Source organism: Pezoporus wallicus, unplaced genomic scaffold (genome assembly GCF_028554395.1).
Source record: "Pezoporus wallicus isolate ANWC-B61680 ecotype Strahan unplaced genomic scaffold, APGP_CSIRO_Pwel_v1 contig_8341, whole genome shotgun sequence".
NCBI classification, from domain to species: Eukaryota; Metazoa; Chordata; class Aves; order Psittaciformes; family Psittacidae; genus Pezoporus; species Pezoporus wallicus.
This window is the reverse complement of record NW_026638083.1, coordinates 1,329,387-1,353,346: the sequence shown is the minus strand read 5'-3', so window position 1 is coordinate 1,353,346 and position 23,960 is coordinate 1,329,387. Positions and strand designations below refer to the sequence as shown.

At 49.9% G+C, this 23,960-nt stretch overlaps 1 protein-coding gene across 8 annotated transcripts in view; it reads left to right on the top strand.

Annotated features, from left to right (window-relative positions):
- Positions 1-23,960, top strand: part of DAB2IP (DAB2 interacting protein) — a 167,433-nt gene that overhangs the window by 93,733 nt on the left and 49,740 nt on the right. Inside the window, exon 1 of one of the 8 annotated variants that reach the window (XM_057409057.1) lies at positions 1,754-1,916. The exons of 6 other annotated variants lie outside the window; for them this stretch is intronic. The gene's annotated coding sequence lies outside the window, so the exon portion shown is untranslated. Of the gene's footprint in view, positions 1-1,753; positions 1,917-20,146; positions 20,159-23,960 lie in introns of those variants that run through there. One more of the 8 variants, XM_057409059.1, reaches the window with a different exon arrangement.

Sequence of the window (23,960 nt, the reverse complement as noted above, 5' to 3'; positions counted from 1 at the left end):
TAGGTCAATTCTTATTTTAGTATCCCCATGTATATAGAGAATAAATGAGTGGAATTAGTTTGAACCAGTGTAATAGAGAAGAAAAGCAAGCTCCTTGTGTTCTCATAACAACAGAGGCACACCACAGATTTGGGGGTTGGTTTGTTTGCTGAGCTGTTCTTTTGTACCAGTCTCATCTTAGACTGTCCGTGGTTTTATTGTCATTTAATATCTACCTACTATTAATGCCCTAAGGCCGTAAGTTAAGATGTGCCTGTCTGCCAGCCGAGGATTGGGGTGAGCATGGGAGGGATCTCAGGAAATGGGAGGCTTGCAGATTGCCTGGGACAGCGGCTCTGTAGTCAGATCCTGCTCCTGTAAATGGAGGAGAACAGAGAACACAGCCAGTGGGCTGCAGTGGAAGTGGCATTTGGCCTAAGACTCCAAACCTGAGCTCCATCAGAGGCACTGCAAAGCCATTTTCATTCTTAGCCCTCGGTCTGGGGTACAGCATGATTGCTGGTGCAAGAACATGCCCTGGATCACAGCAGATGCTCTCGGCTCCCTCTGAAATTAACTCAGGGAATGGTACAAACAGCTGAGAAGGATAGTGTGACTGTCCCCACTGCTTGTGGTCATCACCAGAGCAGCGAATCTAAACATGTGCTGTCAGAAATGAGCACAAACCACTGCTCAAGGAGGATGTTTTGGGAAAGGGGGGGAGGCGCCGGGAGCTGTGGGAACTTCAACACAATATTCCAGTTTGGGTTTTTTTTCCTTTGATTTCTGTGATGTGCCAGCATTTTCCCACTGAACAGGGTGAAGGAAAATCTGTTGGACTGAGCCTGCTTACCAGGCCTTTGTGGAGTATTGTGGTACTGAAACACAGTGAGATGAGATGTGTGTGTTGCTGTCAGACTGGAGTTTATTATCATGCTGCGTATGGCTAATAATGAAAGTTTAGATTTCAAGAGGATTTGAGGAGAATGGCCTTTAATTCCTGTATGGCTGCATTGTGGACACATCCCTGCATGCCTGGGCTTCTTTACAATTCCAAATGTGAATTGTAAATGCCCATAGAAGGAGGCTGCGAGCTAAGCTGGCAGCATTTATAGTTTCAGCTTTAAAGATTAACTGCCTTCAGGAAGTAATAAAGATCAGGGCTGCTCGATCCCGATGCAGCTGCCTAGGAAAGCACATTGACATTGCTATGCCAGGCTTGGGGACCAGTGCAGGGAGGGGTGGGAAACCTGCACTGCTCTGATGCCACCAGCATCCATCCACCCAGCAGCTCCCAGTGTTCAGCAGCCAAGAGCCCCAGGTAGGGATGGTGAATACACAACGTTTTGGAAGCGTTGGGAGCCTGATACTGAATAAATGAAGAGGAAATGTTCACAGTGATCTGAGGTGCAGGGGAGCCGGTGCTCCTGTGCAACCCCTCTCCCTTCTTACCTGTGTGTTCGCACTGGTTATGTACGAGGGAGAAGAATGCTAGGTGAAGCTTAATTAGGAATGAGGTGCTTTGTCATGGAAGCTGGGAGTGCGGTGCGGTTTGTTCAGCCTGGATCCCAGCCAGTACCTGTGGGAGCTCCCAGGCAGCAGGGAAGGGGCTGGGAGCAGATGCCTCTCCTCCAGAGCAGAGCCTCAAGGAAGGGTTTGAATTACAAAGGAAGGGAAGGGGCTGAGCCTCCCAGCCCCCCACCTCCTCACAAAGGGCAATAGTCAGTTTACTTTAATAACCCCGCTATCAGCTGCAGAGGAAGTCTGGCGGTCCCGGAGTCTGGAGCAGATCAAGAGCCCGCTCAGGCAGCAGGCAGCGGGACAGGCAGGCAGGCAGGAGATGGGCTCGCGCTGCTCGCGGAGGAGCTGACTTCCCCGGGCACCTCAGAACTGGGGTTCTCTCCTGGTCTGATTTCTCTGTCCCGTGGAAGCTTGGGGTAAGTGTCTGCTAGTTTTCCACTTACCTTTCTTTTCAGTGGTTCGCCAGGATGTGCCAGATTACAATGGACAAAGCATTCCCTGCACCTTCGTGAGCTTGCTCTGGAAGTTGGACCTTTTAAATCCTTTTAATTCATATGCTGCTGTTTAAAAAGGGCCAGATGTGGAGAAAACAGACCTTCCAGTGCCTTGCTTCAGCTGATGGGACTGCTGGGCTCCAGCATCGCAGTGTGTTGGTGTTCAACTGCTGGGTTGCTCTGAGCAGGGATCTCCCGAGGTCTGTCAGTCGGTTCAGCGGTGCAGATGTGTGCGCTGTTCCTGTGAAATCAGCCGGGGGGGGTTGAGCTGGAGCCAACCTCTGTGTTTCATCACCCACCGAGCAAAGGAGTGCTCGGTGCCTTCTCTAGACACTGGCGGGGAGGGAAGGAAAAAGATGCTGGAATCAAGTGGCGAGTGGTTTGTTGGGAAGGGGTTTACTCTGAGCGCTGGTACTCCGCAAAAAGGGATTCGGTAATCTGGGAGCACAGGGCACAGGTCAGCAATTCCCTCACATCCCGGGGAGCGGAGCGTGTGGCGCTGCCTATGGAATGAGTACAGTTCTGGAAGCGGCTGTAAAAGCTGTGTACGGTTGTGAGAACAGCACTGGCCAGGCTGGGGCGGGTGTGTTTGCAAGCAGGGTGCGTGTAGGCGGCTGTGTACGTGGTAAGAGCGCAGCAGAGCCAACTTTAAAGGGAGCTGTACTGAAACTCGTGTAATGCAGGGATCCGAATGTCCTTTCCCGGCGTCCGTGCTGCGAACCTGAAAAGACGAGCCCTGAAACGATTGTTAAAGCTGCCTTTGTTAGTCATCCTTCGTGCAATTTGTTTGTTTTCACGTTTCGAGTCAAAGGACATGGACTGGTTTCACTCCCAACTCCACTCCTCTATTGTTAGCCTCTCCCTGCTTCCCGTGCAATTGTCCAGCTCTGCTCTTTCCAGCGCCCAGCGGAAAAGGATATTGTTGAAAAGAAGGCAAGTATTTCAAGTTAAAGCCTGGCAAGCACTTGCGTCCTCATTAGGCTGCAGGCACACTTCCTCCCTCCCATCTTTTCCCCCAAAGGTAGCAGGTTGACCAGTATTGCTCCCAATATCTTAAACAGCAGCAAAATGACTTTGAGCCATTCACTAGTCAATAAATACAGCAAACAATAATCACTGTAGGAAAAGGAAGCATGTTTATAATCAATGTACAACTAGGGGAGCACCCAGATACAATGAAAACAGTGAAGTGTGCTAACAAGAGAAGCCTCATTCAGACTTGTGAGCTGGAGACAGTGAGGAATTGCCCCAGCAGCAGCATTGAGCATCTGCCCCAGGCTCAGGGATTGTGGCTTGTAGGAAGGGGATAAGGAAAGGAGAGTACAGGGAGGGAGAGAAGGTCAAGGCTGCATCTGTGTTTGTTCTCTTTAAATCATGCTTGATGTAGCAAATGGTAATTCATAGTCATGTTAATGTTCAGAGGTAAACTGAGTGACTCTCCTTGCTCCCTTCTGATTCCCAGCCATCACGGAATGGTTTGGGTTGGAAGGGACCTCAGAGCTCATCCAGTTCCAACTGCCAGGGGTAGGGACACCTCTGACTAGAGCAGGTTGCTCCAGCAGACCCCATTGCCTTGTGGCTCTGCAGCACAGTGCCAGGGCTCCTGCCACCATCCTTCCCACTACACAGCAATGAGCAGGAGGTGTCCCCAGGCATGACAGCAGCCACGGGGAGCAGAGGGCTGCCGTGGGGCTTGTAAATACAATGTAGGCTCCTGTGGCCTCGTTAGTGCCAATATTAGAAGAGGGGGATGCGAGCAGAGCTGTGCTGTAGACAAAGGGGAGCCCCAGCTCAGCAGGAGACGTTGCCCAGCACAGGGTGCTCCACTCACACCCAGCCTGAGCCACAGCCCTGGGCCACTCTGGGTTTCTGTCTCAGCAATGTGCCAGGCTTTTGTGGCCCCAGGGTGCATGGCTGGGAAGCTGGGAAGGCAGTGAGTGGGATGAGAGAGCACTCAGTGATTCTGTGAGCTTCCTTCTGCTGACAGTGACAGCAATAACACCTTTTCTTATTTAAAAGGCTCCCTCAGCTCTGCTGGGTATTGTACAGAAACACCCCCCTCCGTGGATTCTCTTTGACTTTCACCATTTCAGAGACATGCAATTTGATGACAGATTTAATAATACAAGATACAGTTGTCATTTGTGTTGAGAAGAGCTATTCGAGGAACTTGGAGCTCTATCACCTGCGATAGCAAAACGTAAAGGCACTGATTTGTTCACTCCTGATTTTAGGTGCTGAAGACACAGTTTTAAGACTCTTTGGGCACTGATGTCTGATAGAGATGCGTTGAATGCTGGGCCCAAGCTGCCAGTTGCTCCAGTCAGTGACTATGCATATAGCTTATATATTAGCATTAGCATGCATAGGCTTATTATATGTTATTATTATAACATGTTAGCATATACAGCCTTGTTCCAAGATTGTCTCCCTTCACCAGCACTGGTTCTTTCTTCCCTGCTGCAATGGGCAGGTCTGGCACACTCCATTTCCCAGGAAAGAGCAGGATGCAGACTGGGCTGCAGCCAGTAGATTTACAGCAAAGACAATGAAAACAAGAATTAGAGTGATAAAATGATTAAAATAAGGCTTTAACAAAGCCTCCAAGCAGTTTGTCATATCCTGCGAGGTGCTTGACTGGTGTGCTGGACCGGAACCTTCTTGAAGGGGTTGCACAACATGATGCTCCCATGGGAGAGAGCAGAAAGCTCCAGCACAGAGATTCACAGAACAGACTCACGGAATCATGGAATCATTTTGGTTGGAAAGGACCTTTAAGACCATGGACTCCAACCGTTAACCCAGCACTGCCAAGGCCACCACTAAACCAGTCCCCCTGTTAGTGTTATTTGCTCTTGGATTGCCCTTTCCCTCCCTGCAACTCATAGGATTGCTGCATGTTTTAGGGACCTCTCCTGCTGGAGCCTGGGACAGGCGGTCAGCACCAAGGGACAGGTGATACAGAGACAACATATACAGGAGTGAGGAGAGCAGTCAGTGCCTGATGAGCCTGTGGGGCTTGGAGTGATGGGCATGAGAAGAGCTGAGAAAATGAAGATGCACAGACCATGCCAAGAGAGAAATATCCGAAATGTAGGACCAGAGCTCTCCAGTCAAAGCACAGCGCAGATATTAACTCTACTGACAGCGGTCCTTGGTGCTTTGCGCAGTGACACAGACTTGGCCTCCGAGCTCCCGAGGGTGTTGCCACTGAACACTGCAGTTCCTTTCGGGATCCAGGTGACGGGGCTGGATGAAGAGTGCTCCAAGTGATGCTCGTGGCAGCCCTTCCATGGCGCCGCAGCTTGCAGCCAACCGTGGGCAGAGAACTGCTGCACGGAGTGAGGTGACACCTCCTCTGCATGTGTCTGTGTGTCCGTGCCTCCTTGCCCACAGAGGTGCTCAGATCCAGAGCCAGTGTCCATGATAAATGGGGGTTATCTGCAGTCAGGCTGCTTGTGCTTCCCTGACCGTGGCCAGGCAGTTGTCCAGGACACCTGCAGCACAAGGCAGCCTTCTCCTGCCTGGCCCCTGGGCCAGGACAGCATCAGTAACAATGAGAATTGATGAGCTCTGTCATGTCGAGCAAGCAAAGCGCCGTGCAACAGATTAATCACTGGTTGTGGTGCTGACGGGAGCTTTCTGCTTCTCTCCTGGCATCAGTGCAAGGTTGTTAGTTAAAAACGAGTTTGATAAAGAGACCCTTGACTCCCAGCACTTCTGTCTCCTCTATTACCTGCTCACCAAACACGAGGCACTGTGAGCTCCAGAGGCGCTTTTTACTGCTCAAGTTGCTCCAGCAGAATGTAGCAGCACTAACAGCTCTCCATACTTGTCCATTGCTTCCTAAGCAGTAACCTCGGGGTCACATAATGATCTGCCTTGCCTTAGGCAGAAGCTCTTCCCTGTGAGGGTGCTGAGGCGCTGGCACAGGGTGCCCAGAGAAGCTGTGGCTGCCCCATCCCTGGCAGTGTTCAAGGCCAAGTTGGACACAGGGCTTGGAGCAAGCTGCTCTAGTGGAAGGGGTCCCTGCCTGTGGCAGGGGTTGGAGCTGGAGGAGCTTTAAGGCCCCTGCAACCCAAACCACTCTGCGATTCTGTGGTCCTATGATCTCTGTTAGCTGTGTTCAATGAGAGGTCTCAAAGCTCGGCTGTGGGGCCGGGGCCGCGTGTTTCCCTTTCCTACCAGGGAGGCTTTGCTCATTGTTCTCTAATTTCAGCAGGCAGGAAAAAAGCCACCTTTGAGTTCTGCTGCCTGCCCCAGCCCCACAGCTGGTGCAAGCGATTGTCCCAGAGCTCATAGCCAGACCCGCTCTCCCCGTTTCCCCACGGGTAGCTCCGAGATGTTATTGTTTTGCAGTGATTTTATTTAACCCTGACTGAGACCAGACCATTGTTTCCTGTTGACTCACGTCACCTGCTGGTGGCCTCTTCCTGTCCCCACATAAGTGCAGCACAGGGTGGGAGATGGGGATGTCTGGACCTGAGGTTTAATGAGCACTCACGCTACAGCAACCTCAGGAGGACACCGGCAGAGGAGAGAGCAGTGGAGCCATGAGGCTGCAGCCATGTGCTCTGCAGGCAGCTGGGGGCACAGGTGAAGAGGATGGGGAGATCCATAGGGATGCTGTCAGGTGGTCGGGATGTTTGCCCCTCATTATGGCAGACTGGTATCAGCTGCTCCCATCCAGCCTCATTTGCTTGTGGATGGTGCATCCAGAGACCCTCTGGCTACACGCATTGTGTCAGCAGAGGCCGAGTGCTGTGCTGCATTGAGCGCTTGACAGGTCCATGGAGCGAGCTGCCAGCAGGTCTGCTTCAGCTGCAGGTTCAGTTTGGTTCATCGGGCTTGGCTCTCACTTCTTCTCCCTGCTGATTTCTCTTTTAAGAGCTCTCTTACATCAGAGCTGGGCACTGTTGCCCATCTTCGGTGTTGGAGGTGACTTGTGGAATGGAGCCCCCTCTACTCCTGTTAACACTGATGGCAATAACCCAGCGCTGGAGAGGGAGCAGCGCATTCTGCATCACAGATGTAACATCCACATGCAATTTCATCACCTTGGTTTCAAGAAAAATAAACTGTGGCCAGACTTAAACCGTGGCGGCGAGGAGGAGTACGAGAGGGCCTTGTATGAGCATTGAGAATATTTGTAGCTAAGCAACCAACATCAGCAGGAAGAATAAATCAAAAGTTTCAGGGCTCTGCCTGCCTGCCTTCAAGGGTCAGGAACTATATTTTCCCTTTGTTAACAAGATTGCCTTCCTCTGAAACATCAGCTATTAGCTACTGCTGGAGGCAGGATACCGTATTAGATAGACGAGAAGCTTGTTGTGGGATACTGGGCTAGAAACATAAATGAAAGGATGCAGAAGAGAAGCCTCTTGCCAAAAGCCATGGAGTGAGTCAGGTCTTCCAGCAGCTTACAGCAAAGTGTTCTTGGAAAAGTAATGTCTAACACATAGATTAGAAAATACTGTATATGTTTGTGTTAAACCTGTGTAAGTCCTCCTAAGGGCTCCTCAAGCTGCTATAGGCTACATCCCCATTTCAGAGATGGCAAAAGTCGAGTGGCTGGATGACTGTCGTGGGTCATGTTTGAAATGGTGAGTCTCTGTGGCTTTGTTCATTGCATGTGTTTGCACAGTTCTGTTGCTTGGAGCACTGATCTCCCTCTCTATGATTGCAACACAGATCCAAGCCCCATTAGCTAATTGAGCTTTATTTGCTACAAAGCTATTGTGCAGGGTTCTTCACTAGGTTGCACCAGAAAACCCAGAAGCAAGACGCTTTACTTTAAAATAGATTTTATTTATAGAGGGGAAATTTCCCAGAAATGCCAGTGGGAATGGCAGCAAATCAAATCCCAGCAGTAGGTTCTCAATAGAACTTCTCCTTTTAAATACCCATTTATAACCTCAGGGTATTTTCCATCTCTGCTTCTTGCTCCTGCTTAGTCAAGAGCTGGTTGGAAATGAGGCTCCAATCTCTTCCCTGCCCTGCAGCCTCGCTGCTCACCTGAGGGATGGGCTCCTGCATCCCTCTGTGCTGCAGAAGATCCCTTTGGAGTACTTTTGAACTGTTGGAGCCCCAAGCCCCTACTAAATCCACAGCTGTAACACACCATAAATCTAGGCCTTAAATAGATTTATTCCCTGATCAGGAACCCCAGAGACCTCTTAGCCTTCGTAGACACTAAAGTTGGTGTTAATTATAAAGCTGAGTGTATTAAGGCCAAATCTCTTGGTATTTGTATGGAACAGTATTGCTAAGCCAGATTTATTATTTTAATGAGAGGAATAAACTGTAATACAGTAAAACTCTTGTGGTCTTGAACTTCCAAGACCCATCCCAGCACCATTCACATGGCTGGGCAGCACTGACCGTGTATTTTAGCACTTTATGGCATTTTCTCAGTGTATCAGTGAGCATTTCAGTGGAGTTTAAAAAACTGCCTCAATTTTCATGTATTCATACTCTTCATACATTGCTCTGTATTCAGAGCATCCTTTGAAAGACGGTGACAAGCATATAACTTTTAGGAGGCAAAGGCTGGTTTTTCTCTTCTATTTACTGATACAGCGCTAAGCCTGGCTGATGGTGACTGGAGTTACTCAGCTGTGAAAAGCACTCAGGGATGTGAAAGCAGAGGGTGTTTCTGGCCATTAGCACCAGTGTTAGCACAAGAGTCCACTTAGTCCCAGCCCACAGCTGGGCTCTGAGTGGTGGCTTGGGCTGGCAGGTAGAGATTAAAATGCCTGTTGGGTATATTTAGCAATAACACTATGCCAGCATGACAGTAAGTGATTTTGGGGCTACTGTTAATGTTAACATTCATCCAGGATGGATTTTATTTCTCGTATCGGAGAAACTCACTTTTGGAAGTAATGGAAGCATGGTTTGGAAATGGCATCGTTCAAGGCCAGGCTGGATGTGGTTCTGAGCAACCTGATTTAAGATATTCCTGCTCGTTGAACTCGATGAGCTTCGAAGGTCTCTTCCAACCTGAACTGTTCTGATTCTATTTTAAAAGAGGAAGAACCCCATGCATTGGCAGTTTGATGGAGATATTCTGGACAGAAAAGGTAGAACCTGAGATAAGAGGAACCCAATGTGTTCATACAGATCTAAGCTTTCCTGTCTGGTACTTTGTCTCTCCTCCCCCCCACCTTGGGACTGAAGTGAGGTAGATCTGACCTGTTCCCACTGCCCTGCACACAGGAGCTGAACCGCCCGGGCTGGTTCCTGGGTTATTCCTGGCTCCCAGAGCGCTCAGACCAGGAAACCGCTCCCTGAGGCACTGAGGGAGTTTCTGAAGTGCTTCCACAAACACAGATAAGTGCAAACTGTTGAAATCCAAACACTGGGGCTCTCTCCTGACCCTTCCTCTGCCTGCAGTGGGACACCCGGGTGGTGGGGAGGCAGCTCCTGCCCCCGTGCTGCCTGTAGTTCACCCTCCTAGGGATGGAAATAAACCCAGCTGGTTGTGAAGCAGATTGAGGACACTGCAGTCGACTTAAAATCCATGTTCAGAGTGGCTGTTTCCTCTTTCTCTCTTCATCCGATGAGCTTTCCCCCCCTTATCTGTGTGGCAGTGTTTTGTTCAGCCGGGCTCTCCCCGGTTTGTCAGTACAACCAGTCCCTGTGCCTCTTAACGGGAAAGCAGAACCCTGAGCCCAAACCCCTCGGTCTCGTGACTTCAGAGTAGTTCCATATTGGCAGTGCCCCCATGGTAACTAATGTTATTTAGTAATTCATCCTTTGAATTACAGCCAAGCAAATAAGCACGAGTGCTGGCCGCTGTTTCCCAGCTCCATGCAGGTCCTGGGCTGGCGGCGGCAGTCCTGCCCTTGCCACATGTGATGGAGCCAGGCCATTGCATATAAGGAGGAATTGCTTTTCAGTGCTTCTTTTAGGGTGTTTTCTCTACTTTCATGCCCTGTAAGTGCCTCTTCTTCACTGTCACTCTTCTTCCCCCAAATCACAGCCTCTTGTCTTTAGTTCCATTTTTCCATTTAATGAAATAACCCTGTAATTAAATGCTCTTTACAAATCCCTGGGCGGGGTATCTCCTGACAAAAAGCACTCTGATTTTTAATATTATTACTAAAGCAAGGTAATGAAATGCTTGAATCCTTGTCAAGTGTAATTCCGGGGGTTAATCACTTAAGTTGAAAGGAAAAGTTAGCTCCATCATTGATGCTGAACTGATCAGCTCTGTGTCCTGTAAAGTTCTTTACTCTTTAATTAGCTCTTGTTCTGGCCTAGAACATGCAATACATGTAGTTGCACATACATTTGTATGAGCTTCTGTATGGTAGCACAGGGTGTTTAAGTATGTTTGGTTTTCTGTTCCACTGGGCAATAAGCTAAATAGAGGGGAAGCTGAAGGAGAATAAAAGACTTTTGCTGTCTGTGATGTGTAGCTTGACAAAGCCACTAAGCACCTCACTAAGAAAAGCAAAGCTAAAACCATCTGAACTTGCTGAAATGTTCTCATCATCGAGAAATATTTTTGCAGCTTCAGTTTGAAGTACAAAAGAAAAGCAGCTCTGTGAATCAGACAATCCTGCATTCCCTCCTGACCTGCACTAGCTGGTGGGTCATGCACTCCTTTCCCATCTCCGAGCTGTGTGTCTTAATGATTTCCAGACCCCAGCTAAAGGCTCAGAAAGCACTTGGGCAGATGTTGGCCATCTGGGCTCTCGGAACAAGGCTTCCCAAAACCAGGACAGGTTCAGCTTCCAGAGTGATGGTTTAGACATGGAACCCTTGTCACATCTAGGTCAGCTGGGGCTCAGAGTCTGTGCTTGCTGCATATCCTGCTCTGGGCATGGGAGCCTGGGCAAGGGTGTGACAACTGTGGGCTGTCAGCATACAGCAGCACGGCTGTGGGAGATGGGTCTCTCCTGTTGCTGTCAGTACAGCACTGATGAAGATGCCAACAGCAAGAGTCTTCTGGGGCACCAGAAAGCAGCGCCAAGGTTACAAGCAGCCTTTGTTTGGTATGTAGAGGCTTTACAGATAAAGTTGCACATCTCTGGCAGAAGACATCTGCAGCAGATGCAGATAGCCAGGGAATGTATTTGATACCTCCTCACTAAGGAGCAGTCTGTGGGATAAGAAGCGTAACGTGCAGGACTGACAGTGCTGGCTGCATCCATGATCCCGTGTGTGCTGGGAAAGGGCAGGGAGACACTATGGAAACATGGCATAAGATAAGGTGAATCATTCCAAAGGACTGTGGAGGCCTGTGCCCTACCTAGTTCACGGCTGTGTCTGTACTGGATGTGATGCTGCAGCACAGTGTGTGTCCCCAGCACCTCCCACATCCCGCTGTGCCGGCCTGGAACAGGCAGGATGTGTCCTGCATGGCGCTGCCAGCCCTGCCCCTACCTGAGCTATAAGCCCTCTGCCAGCAGCTCTTCCTCGTGAAAACACACTGTCCTGCCCCATCCTGTCTTCAGTGGCCAAGGAACAGGAATTTCCCTGGTGCCATGGTGCATCCAGTGCCACAGACAGGGTTCAGCTCCTTCTTCTGTGTGGCCTCTGAGGCTCTGCATGGGCTCTGTGCTTGTGCTCAGCTCTTCTGCTTAGATGGCAAGGAGGCTGCCCCAGAGGGAGAGTCTCACACAGGAAGAGGAGAAGGGCAGGTATGTTTGGGGTGTTTCGGAGGCAGTGGAGAGTAAGTTCAGCTGAAAGGAGGAGGGCGGAGGGTTCGGGCTTGTTAGGCTGCATGTGGCCAGCTGAAACGTTCCTTTCTTCTGATCTTCCTTCATCCCATCTTTGATCTGAGCCATACTTTTCCCTGGAAGGCTTCCAACATTCCTGGTGTAGCTATGAAGTTCCCTATTTTAACCCCCTATGCAGGCCACATCCCTCAAATTTAAGAAGGACGCTGCGATGATGAAGTGGGACTGCTGTGTGTAAAGTCACTTCTGGATAAACACGTTTGACTTCTTCAGACAGTCTTGATCTCTCTTTATTGGTAGAACAAGCACAGAACAGGGGACAGCAGCCCAGGCTCCCACATTCATCTCATGGCTTGACTCACCGCAGTGAGGAAAAGCGTCCCCATAAAGGATTCAAGCTGCGGTTTGGGTACAGATGTCCAATAGATTGAGAACTTTTGGCCTCCCTCATTTCGAGACTGACATGTCAGACAGATCCGTGTGCCAGAAGCACACTGGGAAGCAAAGACTGGGTTGGCAATGATGCCAGGAGCCAAGATGCATTTGCACAGCTTTGGAGCAGCAGCTCCTAGACCATCTCTGGCCTAGGCAGCAGGGTGATGAAGGGAGCCCCAGTGCTGGATAGCGATGATGCTCGTACAAAGGACAACACAAAAAAGCATCACACCCTGCTCCTGCTTAGCAGGGTCAGAAGCAAAAGAGAAAAGGCTTCGTTCTCCAGAGGTGAAGAGCCTCTCCTTCCTGCAGCAGGAGGAGCCTGACACTGGATAAGTAAATGTGAGAGGATTCATAAAAACCTAATTTGTAATTTGCCAGAATATAATCCTATTTGATCAGTGTTATTCAGTTCCCCTTTCTTTTGGAATTCAGTGCACTTAACTGTTCTACGAGGGTTTATGAATGTTTAAAAATTGCTTTGTGGTCCCTAAAGTAATTCGACAAGTCTGACAGCTATTGATTAAAAACCTGGAATTATTCAGGCTGGAGGATGACTTAGGGGATTAGATAGAAAGTTTTTTCAAATGTGAAAGGAAATAAGATGTTGGAAAGTAAATATGTTCTGGAATAGTTTTGAAAAATCCATTACAACTGTGAAATTAAATTGAAATGAGATACTTGGTGTGGAGATGGAGGAACTAAATGGTGGCTTTACTATTTAGGCATGGGGTAGGGCTTGCTATCCTGGGTCCAACAAGTGTTTCCCTGGAAGGCGCTGGATCCATGGCAAGGGAGCCCCGGCACCTGCCCGCTCCTGGCCAGGGACCAGCCAGCTCCTCCTGTTCAGCCTTTGTGCATCATGGAGTTAGATTCCAAGCAAGGTCAGCGGGCAGCTGTGGGGCTGATGGGAATGTGGCTCCTTCTGTGCAATATGGATGTTCCTGTTTGTGGGCCAGACGGGAGCTAATCGAGACTAAATGACCGCAGCCTCGTGGACTCTCCTAATTTGTACTCGGCTGCGGTAGCTGGGAGCAGCTATTATGCTGGATACCTCTGTCTCAACTTGTCCTTCTGCCCCAGACCTCCAGGAAGGAGATCCAAGAACGGGCTGTACATCTCTGTGCGTGCCGAAGAGACTCTCCTAGGAAATTGTTAGACCAGCCAGGTCATTTTCCATAAGGAAAGGACCAGAAGGAATTCTTTGTTCAGCAGATCCAGAGCTGCTCTGTTACTGATAACAGTGTTTTAGAATATCCTTCATAAATGTGCTATCTCCATCTTAGCATCATGGGGGCTTTATCCTCGTTCTCCCTCCTGAAAGGCTAATGTCAGATTTCAGTTCTCTCATGGTTAAAAGCCCTCTTCTGATTTTCAAGTCTCCATCTATTCACTGCCAGGTTTTAGCCTCTTGTTTCCCCAGTGCTGCCCTGTGGCCTGAACAGCTCTTGTCTTTCTCAAGGACGTACAGTCCTTGTGCCCTGCAGTCTCTTATAGGCTGAACAGGCTGAGTGTCACAACACTCCAGCATCAACCTGAATGCGAACCAGGAGGTATCATATTCCTCCACCCCTCTGCATTGAGACTCAGGTCAGTCCTTTGGGACAGAAGTGGGAACATTTCCAGCTTGGCTGGGACCCAGCACTCAGCCCAATCAAAACACTCTGCAGATCTGAGGGGCATTGATGTTGCTGGTGTTTAATCAGATGATTGCTGGCTGTTGGTATTGGTTAAATTCTTGAGTGATTCTGTCCACATAGATAATAAATTGCTGTGATGATTCAGTTCCAGGGATTGAACAGCAGATTTGTGGATGTGGAGATATTAAATAAGCAGGTTCCTTGGCCTGTTACCTCTGCGGGGTACCACACAGCCTTCCCTCATCTCCAGTAAATCCCAGTTTCACTGGGATCAGTGTAAACCATGTGTTCAAAAGCCTCTGCCTGGGGAGTCTGCAAGGTACAACACGGAGCTTCTCCATGGTGTCACCTACACCGTGCATGGCGTTTTAAACCCTTGGGCTATGTATGGCCCTCAGTTATATTGCAGTGACAACATGAAGTCTTAGAAAGATGAGTGGAAAGAAAAGAGACCTTCAAATTTAGTTACTGCTACAAAACGCAAGGCACCAGTTGTCTTTCTGCAGCAGACAGGGATTATCCCTAAAGCCTGCACCTCCAAAGGGAAGGGCAGTAATGAAGCTGACCCCAGGCGCACTTTGCACTTGGCTACCACTGATTAATTAAGTTTTTCCTTCCTTGAGCCTGATTTAGTTCTTATGCTCAGAATGAAGGATTGAAGTTAAGAAACTGGTGAGAAATGGAAGGACAACTCTCATCCCCTCTTCCTCATCTCATCCCCTTCCCTAGCACATGCACACACGCGTGGGTAGTAGAGGGCTCGATGTGACTGATGAAAAATCAGTCTCCAAAGGCATTCCTGTCCCAGAATTCTTGTCATTCCTCCTGCAATTGCTCCACTTTCCCTCTGGATTTTCGTTCCTGTCAAGCTTGAAATGTCAGCAGGGCATGACAAACACTTGGCTAATGCTGGCTGTAGGTCTCCGGGCAGGGTGGAAGGTGTAACAGTGATTCTGCATTTCTATGGCGAGTAGGAAGGTTTCTGCGCAGCTGTGGGGTTTCTTTCATTCCTTCATTTAATGACTGGGCTTTCTGGGATGTTTCAGATCCATCAGTGGCAGGGCTGAGGCCCAGCACTGCCAAACAGGACCCCAGGAGCAGAGATCTTTTCCTCTGCTTCAGACAGCAGAGGCTGGGAATGAGGATGAGACTGTGGCTGCTCCCCGGGGTGCAGGCTTGCACAACAGCCCCGAAACTTCACAGCCCTCCTTGGTTAATAGCTATAATGAGGATAATACGAGCTCATCAACGTGCTGGTATTTACAACCTTCTGTATGGGCAGGGGAATGCTGAATAAAACATAAAGAAACCCGTGCAGGTACAGTGAAGACACTGGATCCAAGATTTTGGTTGTACTTACAAGGACTTGCCTAGACCAGAGGGAGAGTGGCTGGAAGCAGGGGGACAATGTGGCACCGGCACCACCAGAGCACCCTGCCACTGCCAAAACCCTGTGTGACAGCTTTGTGACTTGTGACTGAGGACATGTAGGGACAGGCCAAGGGGAATGGCTTTAACCTGCCAGAGGGGAGACTGAGCTGAGCTCTTAGGCAGAAGCTCTTCCCTGTGAGGGTGCTGAGGCGCTGGCACGGGGTGCCCAGAGAAGCTGTGGCTGCCCCATCCCTGGCAGTGTTCAAGGCCAGGTTGGACACAGGGGCTTGGAGCAAGCTGCTCTAGTGGAAGGGGTCCCTGCCCGTGGCAGGGGTTGGAGCTGGGTGAGCTTTAAGGTCCCTTCCAACACAAACCAATCTGTGATTATGATTCTGTAACTGCCATTTGCAGGGTTATTTCCACTCTGTAATGAAGAGGGCAGTAGTGTAGATCACTGCTGAGATGGACAGATACTGGCTTTAAAAAAGTCTGTTTAGGTAGGATTAGTGATAAGGAGAAGTGCAGCTATGGAGCAGAACAGCTCAGTTTCTCTTTTTCCTCCACTTTGTTGGTATTTGGTTACCACGATGGAATTGTTTTGTTTTGGAAGGAGTTTTGTAGAACAAAGTTGGGAATAGGTTTGCTCCCACCAACCGATTGAATCGACTCATCTCCTGAAAGCCATCCAGGCACTGCTTTCCTAACACTCTGTGCAGGCTGATGCTGTATCCCAGTAAACGCACAAGGATTTACAGGGATGGTGGTTATACATGTATAGTCAGAGCTAAAACAACTTGTCAGAAATGATTCTGCTGATCCCTTAATTACAATTCTTTAACCCACTTTTGGAGGAGAAACAATAGTTTAGAGTAACGGGAGAGTACGTTTTGATTGAAGGATGTACAATAATCTGCCCTGAATCTGCTCGGCTGCTTTGTACCAAATTAACTTATTTCTCTGTATTTGTTCCTATTCAAAGCATAAATAATTCAGCGTTTTGTCTCTCTGTGAATGTGAGGAGCACGCTTCCTGGTTCCACATCAGATGGAGCAGTGATGTTTATTACTCTGATGTAGGGGAATGATTGTTGCATATTTAATATCACCATAAATAAAAACCATGGAGCTGTGTTCCTGCTTGTGGGATGGGCATGTGGCTCTCTCCTGGCGTGGCTGGTCTACAGCACTCAGAGCTTTTAGGGGATGCAAGCAGAGGCTTTGCTGGCCTGTGGTGACACAGGGCATGAGTGGTGCCTGCATTGACCAGCATCCTGCTGCAGCACTGCCAGCCCCAGTGTGCTCAAGCAGAATCCTTTATCTCACACAGAAATGCTCTGAGACTCACACAGTGTCACAAAGCAAATACCAGAGGAAGTAAAACAAACCTCATTAAAATAAAGTGGCTGGATGATAAGGCGAGTGTTTAACACACCTTTTAACAGCAGTATGTCTTTTCCTCATTTTATCTTGCTAATGCCTTTAAAAACTGCCTGAAAGTATTTTACAGTAATTGCCCAAGTAGCTGGAGTTTTAGTGTTCTTACATGGGCTTGAACAGCTCTGATTTTGGTAGGTCTATTAGTATGGGGAAAGTACCATGTGGTGGGTGAGTATGCGCCATGCCTGTTACTCCCAGTTATAATTCACATCTCTTCCAAGGGTGGCACAAGTTTTAGAGCACTCTGCAGTGCTGGGCCCTGGTGTTGTGCCTCACTATAGTAGTTTTGCAGGGTTTGTCCATTCTCTGCTTGGGCTGTGCACAGGGTTTCGCTCCGGCGCTTTGCTGAACTCTGTCACCCAGCGCCGTTTTCCATCTTCTGCTCTCAAATTCACTGCCTTGGATATAAATTCTTGTACATTTTACCTAAGACACTTGCCAGAATAAAGGGAGTGAGGCGCTGCTTGGCAATAGTGGAAAGCAAGGGAGAAAGAGCAAGCTTTGTCCATGAGCCATTTGCAAGCCAAGGCAGTCCCGCTAGGTCACATTCTTGTTCTCTCAGCCTTGGCATGGATCGCCTCTCTTTAATGGAGTCCAGTGTTCCCAGTGTTTCCGAACTTGTTTAAGTGTTTGCAGCAAGCTGGGATGGTCTCTGAGAAACAGTTTGTCTGGATCTGATTTAGAGCAAGGCAGCGTCATCGTGTTGGAAGCACGAGAGGCTCCGCACAGCCCTGCGAGCACCAAGAGGGATGGACGTTGCTCCTGCTCGCATGTGGAAAGCTGAGGTCTCTGAGAGGATCCATGTCAGTGTCCAGGGAGGACTGGGGAGTACAGACAGGGCACCAACTCTTCCTGCTTCAGGTTTGCTTCTCTGGCTGCTGTACTGGGCTACCTGCTAATGTGGTCATAGAACAAGTGTGAGGAGGAAAGCCCTCCTTGTCAAGCCTGAGGAGCAACTCCAGTGAAGCCAGCAGTGCTGGGCACTGTTAAACAGATGTGGATCAGAAGTGGTTCGGACCCCTCCCGTTCCTGGAACTCAGCCATTCTGCTTGTTTAGTATTCTAAAAGCAAAGTTAATAACTATTTTTGTCTCTATTCTCATTTCTCACGTACATACAAAGGCTCTGTTGATGGTGAGCTTGACAAGCCAGGCTGCAGTTAGGATGCCAAAAATCTCAAAACTGTCATGGAGCGAGACAAGGACGAAGTTGAAAAACAACTCAGATAAAAGGGCTGCGGAGTCCAAACTGCAGCATGTGGCTCATCTCCCATCCTCAGAGACACGGGAATTCACGTCGTGGAACTCTTCGTGGTGAGCCACTCAAGTTGTGCTTTCTGGCTGCACTTGGGATGTCACTGGGTTTGTGAAGAAGCTGCTTTCACACTTCCACAGGCAAAGGCATTGAAAAGCATTTTTGTTTCTTAAAGTGCAGAAGGTAATAAAGTGTTTACGGGGTAGTATAAGAGGAGGCACATGTCAAAGGCACCAGGACTGCACTCAGGGATGGCACATCAACCTAACGCAGGGGGTTTTATTGCCTTCCTCCAAACAATAGCATTCAGACTTAACATTCATCCCTTGGCTGCATCTCACTGTCTGAGCAGGAGGAGGGTCTGGGTCAGGCACTGTCTGACGTTACGTCTCAGGCAGGCACTGAACCAGTTTGGGTTTCCTCCCGAGCTTCCTCCCAGCTGCTTTCCTTTTGTCAAGACAATCACATTGGTCGTTATTAAAGTAAAAACAGAAGGGGAGTAAAGTGATTCATCTTCCCAAGCAGCTTCGCTAAAGGCTTTCATTAACTCACCGTGGGCAGGAATGTGTCTGCTGAGGAAAATGTGCTTTGTCCAAGCGACCCGACCGCTCCGACGGCTGTGTCCTTTTCCACTAGGAGGGCTCTAAGGGAACCCTGTGCCAGGAGTGACCCGTGCTTCTGGCTGGGACTAAATACATGGTGTTTGCCCTGGAAATCGGTGCTTGTCCTGGCACCGTCACCCCTTGGGGTCAGCAGAGTGGGGTGGGAGACACGAGAGTGGAGCTCAGCCTCGGCTCTCCCTCCTCGAGGTGAACCCATCAGAGCGGGGCTGAGCCCGATGCGTGTGAACCACTGTGGGAAGCACATACTCTGCTGCCAGCCCCAGCCAGAACTGCCTGCTGCCCAGGGACTGGGGTTACCCTTGCCACCAGCTCTCATCTCTGTGAAAACACAAAACTAAACAAAAGTAAACAAGAAATCTGGGTTCTGATCCCATCATTCCTGGACATGGATGTGTGTTGTGGGCAGTTCAGAGAGGTGCTTGGCAGCTTTTCCAGGCTCTGGATGTGCTGCTGGCAGCTGTGGCGCAGCTGGTTTGTGCAGAAGATGTGGGTTGGAGACTGCAGACATTGAACCCATCCCTCTGCATTGGGGGAAGAGTAACTGTGTTATCCTTGCATTACCCCCCATCAGCGGCCAACCTGATCCGCACCAGCTGGGCTTTTCTGAAGTGTTCAAAGAAGGGATGGAATTGTGGAACATTTTACTTACTTGGGAATTGTTTTAACTTCTTGGAAGTCACCACAGCACCAGTACTGTGCATGTCCCACCCCTTTGCTGACACATGAGCCCAGCAATTTGAATTGGCCTTGTGCTCTGTAAATGAGATAGGACTGGAGGTCAGGCAGTGACTTACTCACAGTGTGCTCAGTTGCTCATAGTCAGCCAGGGTCCGTTTGTGTAATTCCTGTTGACAAGCTGTTGATTTCCTAATGGAAAGACAGCCCTCACACACAGGCATGCGCACAGCCTTGCAGGCAGGGCTGGAGCCGAACACGTCCCAGTGAGACCATTCCCAAGGGTGTATGTGTGTGAGTGTGTGCCCAGCTTTCAGAAGGAGGCAGCAACTGGACTGGTCTGGAAGACGAAGTCAGGGACCTACAAATACAGCACAGGCAGAGAGGAGTAATAGTGGGGGGCTGATAACAGCAAATGGAGCTTTTCAGCTCGCAGTTTGAAGCTGGTATTCACTGAGAAGGGCAGCTGTGCTTTAGAGGAGTGATGGAGAAGTGGCACTGGATGAGGTCCCCCGAGGCCTTTCCCCATTGCAGCCCCACCTGGCCTGGGTAGGGGACACCCAATGAGGACAGTGGCTGGGCTCCTGGCTGGGGAGGGGGCACAGCTCAGCTGAAAGCAGCTCGCCCATCACCTGAACTGGTTTGGGAGCTTCAGCTGAATCACCTGTCCTGCCTGTGCCCTGCATGAACCCTGCTCTGCCTCCGGGGCTGGAACAGAGATGCCTGGGGTCAGCCGTGTCCTGGAAAGGAGGGACAGGACAGTCCAGGGCCACTTTGTTCGTTATTCCCGGTTGGTTTATAGAGCCATGTTAGGTTCCAGTGCTCGCTGTGCAGCTCTGGTGACGGCAGGCGGAAAGCAGCTGGGACTGGCTGGGCTGGGCTGGACTTTGCTTTCCCGTGTTTACAGTGCGGTGCTCATCTGGGAAGCGCGCTGCTGCTGCTGCTTTCAGTTTTGCTCCTGGGGGTTGGGATATAAAGACAGGCAGGCTGGTGCTGCCGAGGCTGGCGGGGAGGAGAGGCGGCACTCCTGCCACCCGGCCAGGTGAGTCCCCTCATCCCATTGGCACTGCCTGCTCCCTGCCCACCCGGCAGCACCATCCGCTCTTCTCCCCTCTGCCTTCCCTGTCCCAGTGCTGGCTGCTGTGTCTGGGAGCTGAGGGCAGGCTCTGGTACCTGCTGGGAGCCTGCTCCAGCCTCCGCCCTTCCCCACGCCGGGGATGCTGCAGGTCCAGGTCCCTCCTTCTTCTTGGGGAGCGCTGGGTTTCTAGTTGCTTGGTTTTCTTCTTAAACCTGTGTTACATCTGATTGAGTCTTGGGCAGGAAGAGAGGTGTAGGGAATGAGCAGAGGAGGTGGCAGCGGGCTGGGAACAGGCAAAGTGAGGGCAGTGGATGTTGGGAAGGAATTTGCAGAGCTGGACCACAGAGTTCAGCAGTGTTCAAGGCCAGGTTGGACACAGGGGCTTGGAGCAAGCTGCTCCAGTGGAAGGTGTCCCTGCCCATGGCAGGGGGTTGGAGCTGGGTGAGCTTTAAGGTCCATTCCAACCCAAACCATTCCATGATTGTGCGAGTCTGTGATATTCTGTCCCTTCTCTTTGCCTCATCTAATTCCTCACCAGAGAAGGTGCAGTGCCCTTTGCCAGCATCAGCCGCGTGTGCCCACGGACATGCCCCCCTCCAGAACGGAGTCCGGCTTTGGCTGCGATGGAGCACGTCCAGGGCGGGCTCTTCAGCTGAGGAGCAGATTGCAGTTCTGCTGATGAGAACATACGCTGGCCCCGGGTATTCCCAGGGATTTGACCTAAGCTCAGCATCTGTCAGGATAAGAAAAGTGGTTTAGTGGCACTGACACAGGGGCAGTTCAGAGGATGGGTGGTGGGGCTGGGGGGTGCAGGCTCTGCTGTCTTGAGGGATGCGTTTATATTCCAGCACAGGAAGAAAAGCTGTTTGTGGAAATCAGTGTTTTGAGAAATTAAATGCAGGAACAAAATGAAACCCCAGACTTCCCAGATCAAAACATACTGAATTTTCTAGAAGAAAGCAAAATAAGAATTCCTGTTTTCCACTGTGCAGATTTAACCCTTTGGAACTGGGGAACCACAAAGTGAGTGGAAAAGGCAGGAGCCAGGACTGGGTGTAAGCAGTGGAACCAGGGCGAGATCTGCAGCAGAAGATGTGTCCATGGCACTATGCTTATTTTAATGCAATCGAGTTACATCAGCTCAGGCTCTTTGCATCATGTGTCCAGTTTTAACTCTTCTTGTGATCAGTGCAGGCTAATGGCTTCAAATGTAGGTTTGCACATTAAGAACGGAGTGAAACTGCAGATGAGACAGAAACACTCCTACCTCAGCAGTTAACTGAGGCAGAGGCAGGTTGTGAGGAGCTGTGCAGTGACCCTGGATGCCCACTGCAAAGGAAAATCCTCAGGGATTCTGTCTCCATGAAGATTCTGCACAACTCTCAGTGTAAAATGCAGCCCTTTTTGCAATGAAGATGAGCAGGAGTTTAATTTGGTTAATAACTGCGGCAAGTTAATCCTGTTCAGGCCAGGATCAAACCAGTTTCAGTGCATCTGTGTCAGTGCTTTGCATTTGCCTGACTAGATTGATTTAAAATAAGTTGGTTACAGAAGGAAATGGTTCCTACTGCACAGCTACTGAATCAGGGCACAGAGCGGTCCCTGGTGCTGCCTCCATTCCCTTCTTGCATATGAAACTTTTGGTCAAGTTCCCCTCTGGTTCCCTTGTGTAGAAGATGAGGATGGAGATACCCATGTACCAGCCAGGGCTGCTCACAGAGCTCACTCGGGAATCTCCATGTCCAGTCCAGAAGATGGTAGGAAGAGTTTCTGGTCACAGTGATGTACTGGGTCTAATTTAATCTCTCTGAGAGAAGTCAGCCATCAAATGTTAGGAAAACCAGTGCTGGTTGACCTCTCTGGTGGAAGCTTGTGTGTTGGTTATGGCAGTTAGAGGGTTTTAAACTTAGAATCATAGAGACTGGTTTGTGTTGGAAGGGACCTTAAAGCTCATCCAGTTCCAATCCCCTGCCACAGACGGGGACACCTTCCACTAGAGCAGCTTGCTCCAAGCCCCTGTGTCCAGCCTGGCCTTGAGCACTGCCAGGGATGGGACAGCCACAGCTTCTCTGGGCACCCTGTGCCAGCGCCTCAGCACCCTCACAGGGAAGAGCTTCTTCCTATTATCTAATCTCAATCTCCCCTCTGTCAGGTTAAAGCCATTTTTAAAGCCAACCTTGTTCTTTTGCTGTCACAGACAAGAGAGGCAAGAACAAATATAGAGCTGAGCTTTCACCCCCTGAAGAGAAGATGGGTGTGAGGTTCCTGCACCCCGTCTGCTCTCTAGGCTGGAAGGTCTGTTGGAGCCGGTGTGTGTCACAGAGAACACAGCCACCAAGGCCAGATCTGTGCTGCAGGTACCACAGGGCATACTGTGTAAACACATCTGCACTCATGAACACCCTCTGAGTCCAATACATTTGCTGGTAAAAGCTGTCCCTCCCTTCCCTGGAGAATGCCATCCTGACTACATTTTGAGATCACAAACCATGACTCTCACTTGAAGCAGACTAGCCTGTGTTTCCATCTTCAGGGAGCCACATCCTATCGTCAGCCCTGGGTAACCATAACTAGCCGTTAATAGACCCTAGGAACTTTACTGGATTCACTGATACAAGGACCCATGTCCACAGTTGGGAAACTGAGGCACAAAAAGGGCAGAGAGACCACACCAACCCTGAGTAAAACAGCCAAAACCCTCTTCCTTCAGTCTGGACTTACTCCAAGTATCACTGTGATACTTTATCAGCTCTTGCTATACACAGATTTATATAAAATCATTTCTATTCCATTGAAGTAATTGTCAGAGATTAATTTTTTAGGGTGTTAGCATTGATTCCTGAGTGGACGTGCCCTGCTGCTCCCACCAGCAGCCTTTATCCAGGGAGAGCTGCACTCGCTGGGTTGGGGGGATGCTCTCTCGCCCTAATTTATTGAAAAGAATTAATTTCAGGTTTAAAATAGTGCTGTCATTTATGAACCCTGTTCAGTCTGTGCCTCACTCCCGAGTCTTCGCTCTGACCTTTCCCTTATCTGAAATCCTCTGGGCTGTACGCTCTGTTCATTAGTTAAACTTTCGGAAGGGAGCAGCAGGTGTAGGCTGTGGATAAGGACTGCATGGAAGCTTGGCTCCGTGCTCACCCACACCCCCCGAGCAGGCTGTGCCTGTAATTTAATTGCGGGCAGTGCCAGGATTTGGGCTTTTTTTGAAAGAGTTTTTCACAGTTTGTCAATTTTAATAACCATTTTGACATCAGCTCTGGAAGGCACTGTCCTGGCATCGCCTGAACTCCGCAGGGCTGACACTCGCACTTGAGAACACGAGCTGGAGAAGTGGTGCTGTGCACCCTGGTATTGCATGGTTTAACTCCTGGTCGCAGAGGGTCGGGGTCCCAGCGGGGTAGCAGAGCTGTATGTGCTCCAGGAAAAGCAGACGGCTCATTCCTGGAAATGGGTTATCAGTGTGAGTCAGGACGGAGATGTGGAGAGAGTGGGGAAAACCAGTGAGGTGATCTTTAAAAGTATCTTTCCTTTTCCTACCTGTACGTTGGGGAAGATGGGGACTGCAGGGGGGATTTCTGTCAGGCATTGCTGCACGGATCCTGCAGACACAGCTTCCTGCACAGGGATTTGGGGATGTGTTCAGGATGGGGCTGGCTGTGGAGGTGCTGTTGCTCCCTGTGTCAGTGTTACTCATTCTCTTGGTGCTTGGCCGTGGCCTGGGGCTCCCACTCAGGGATCTGCCTTCCACGTTCCTTAGTGTGTT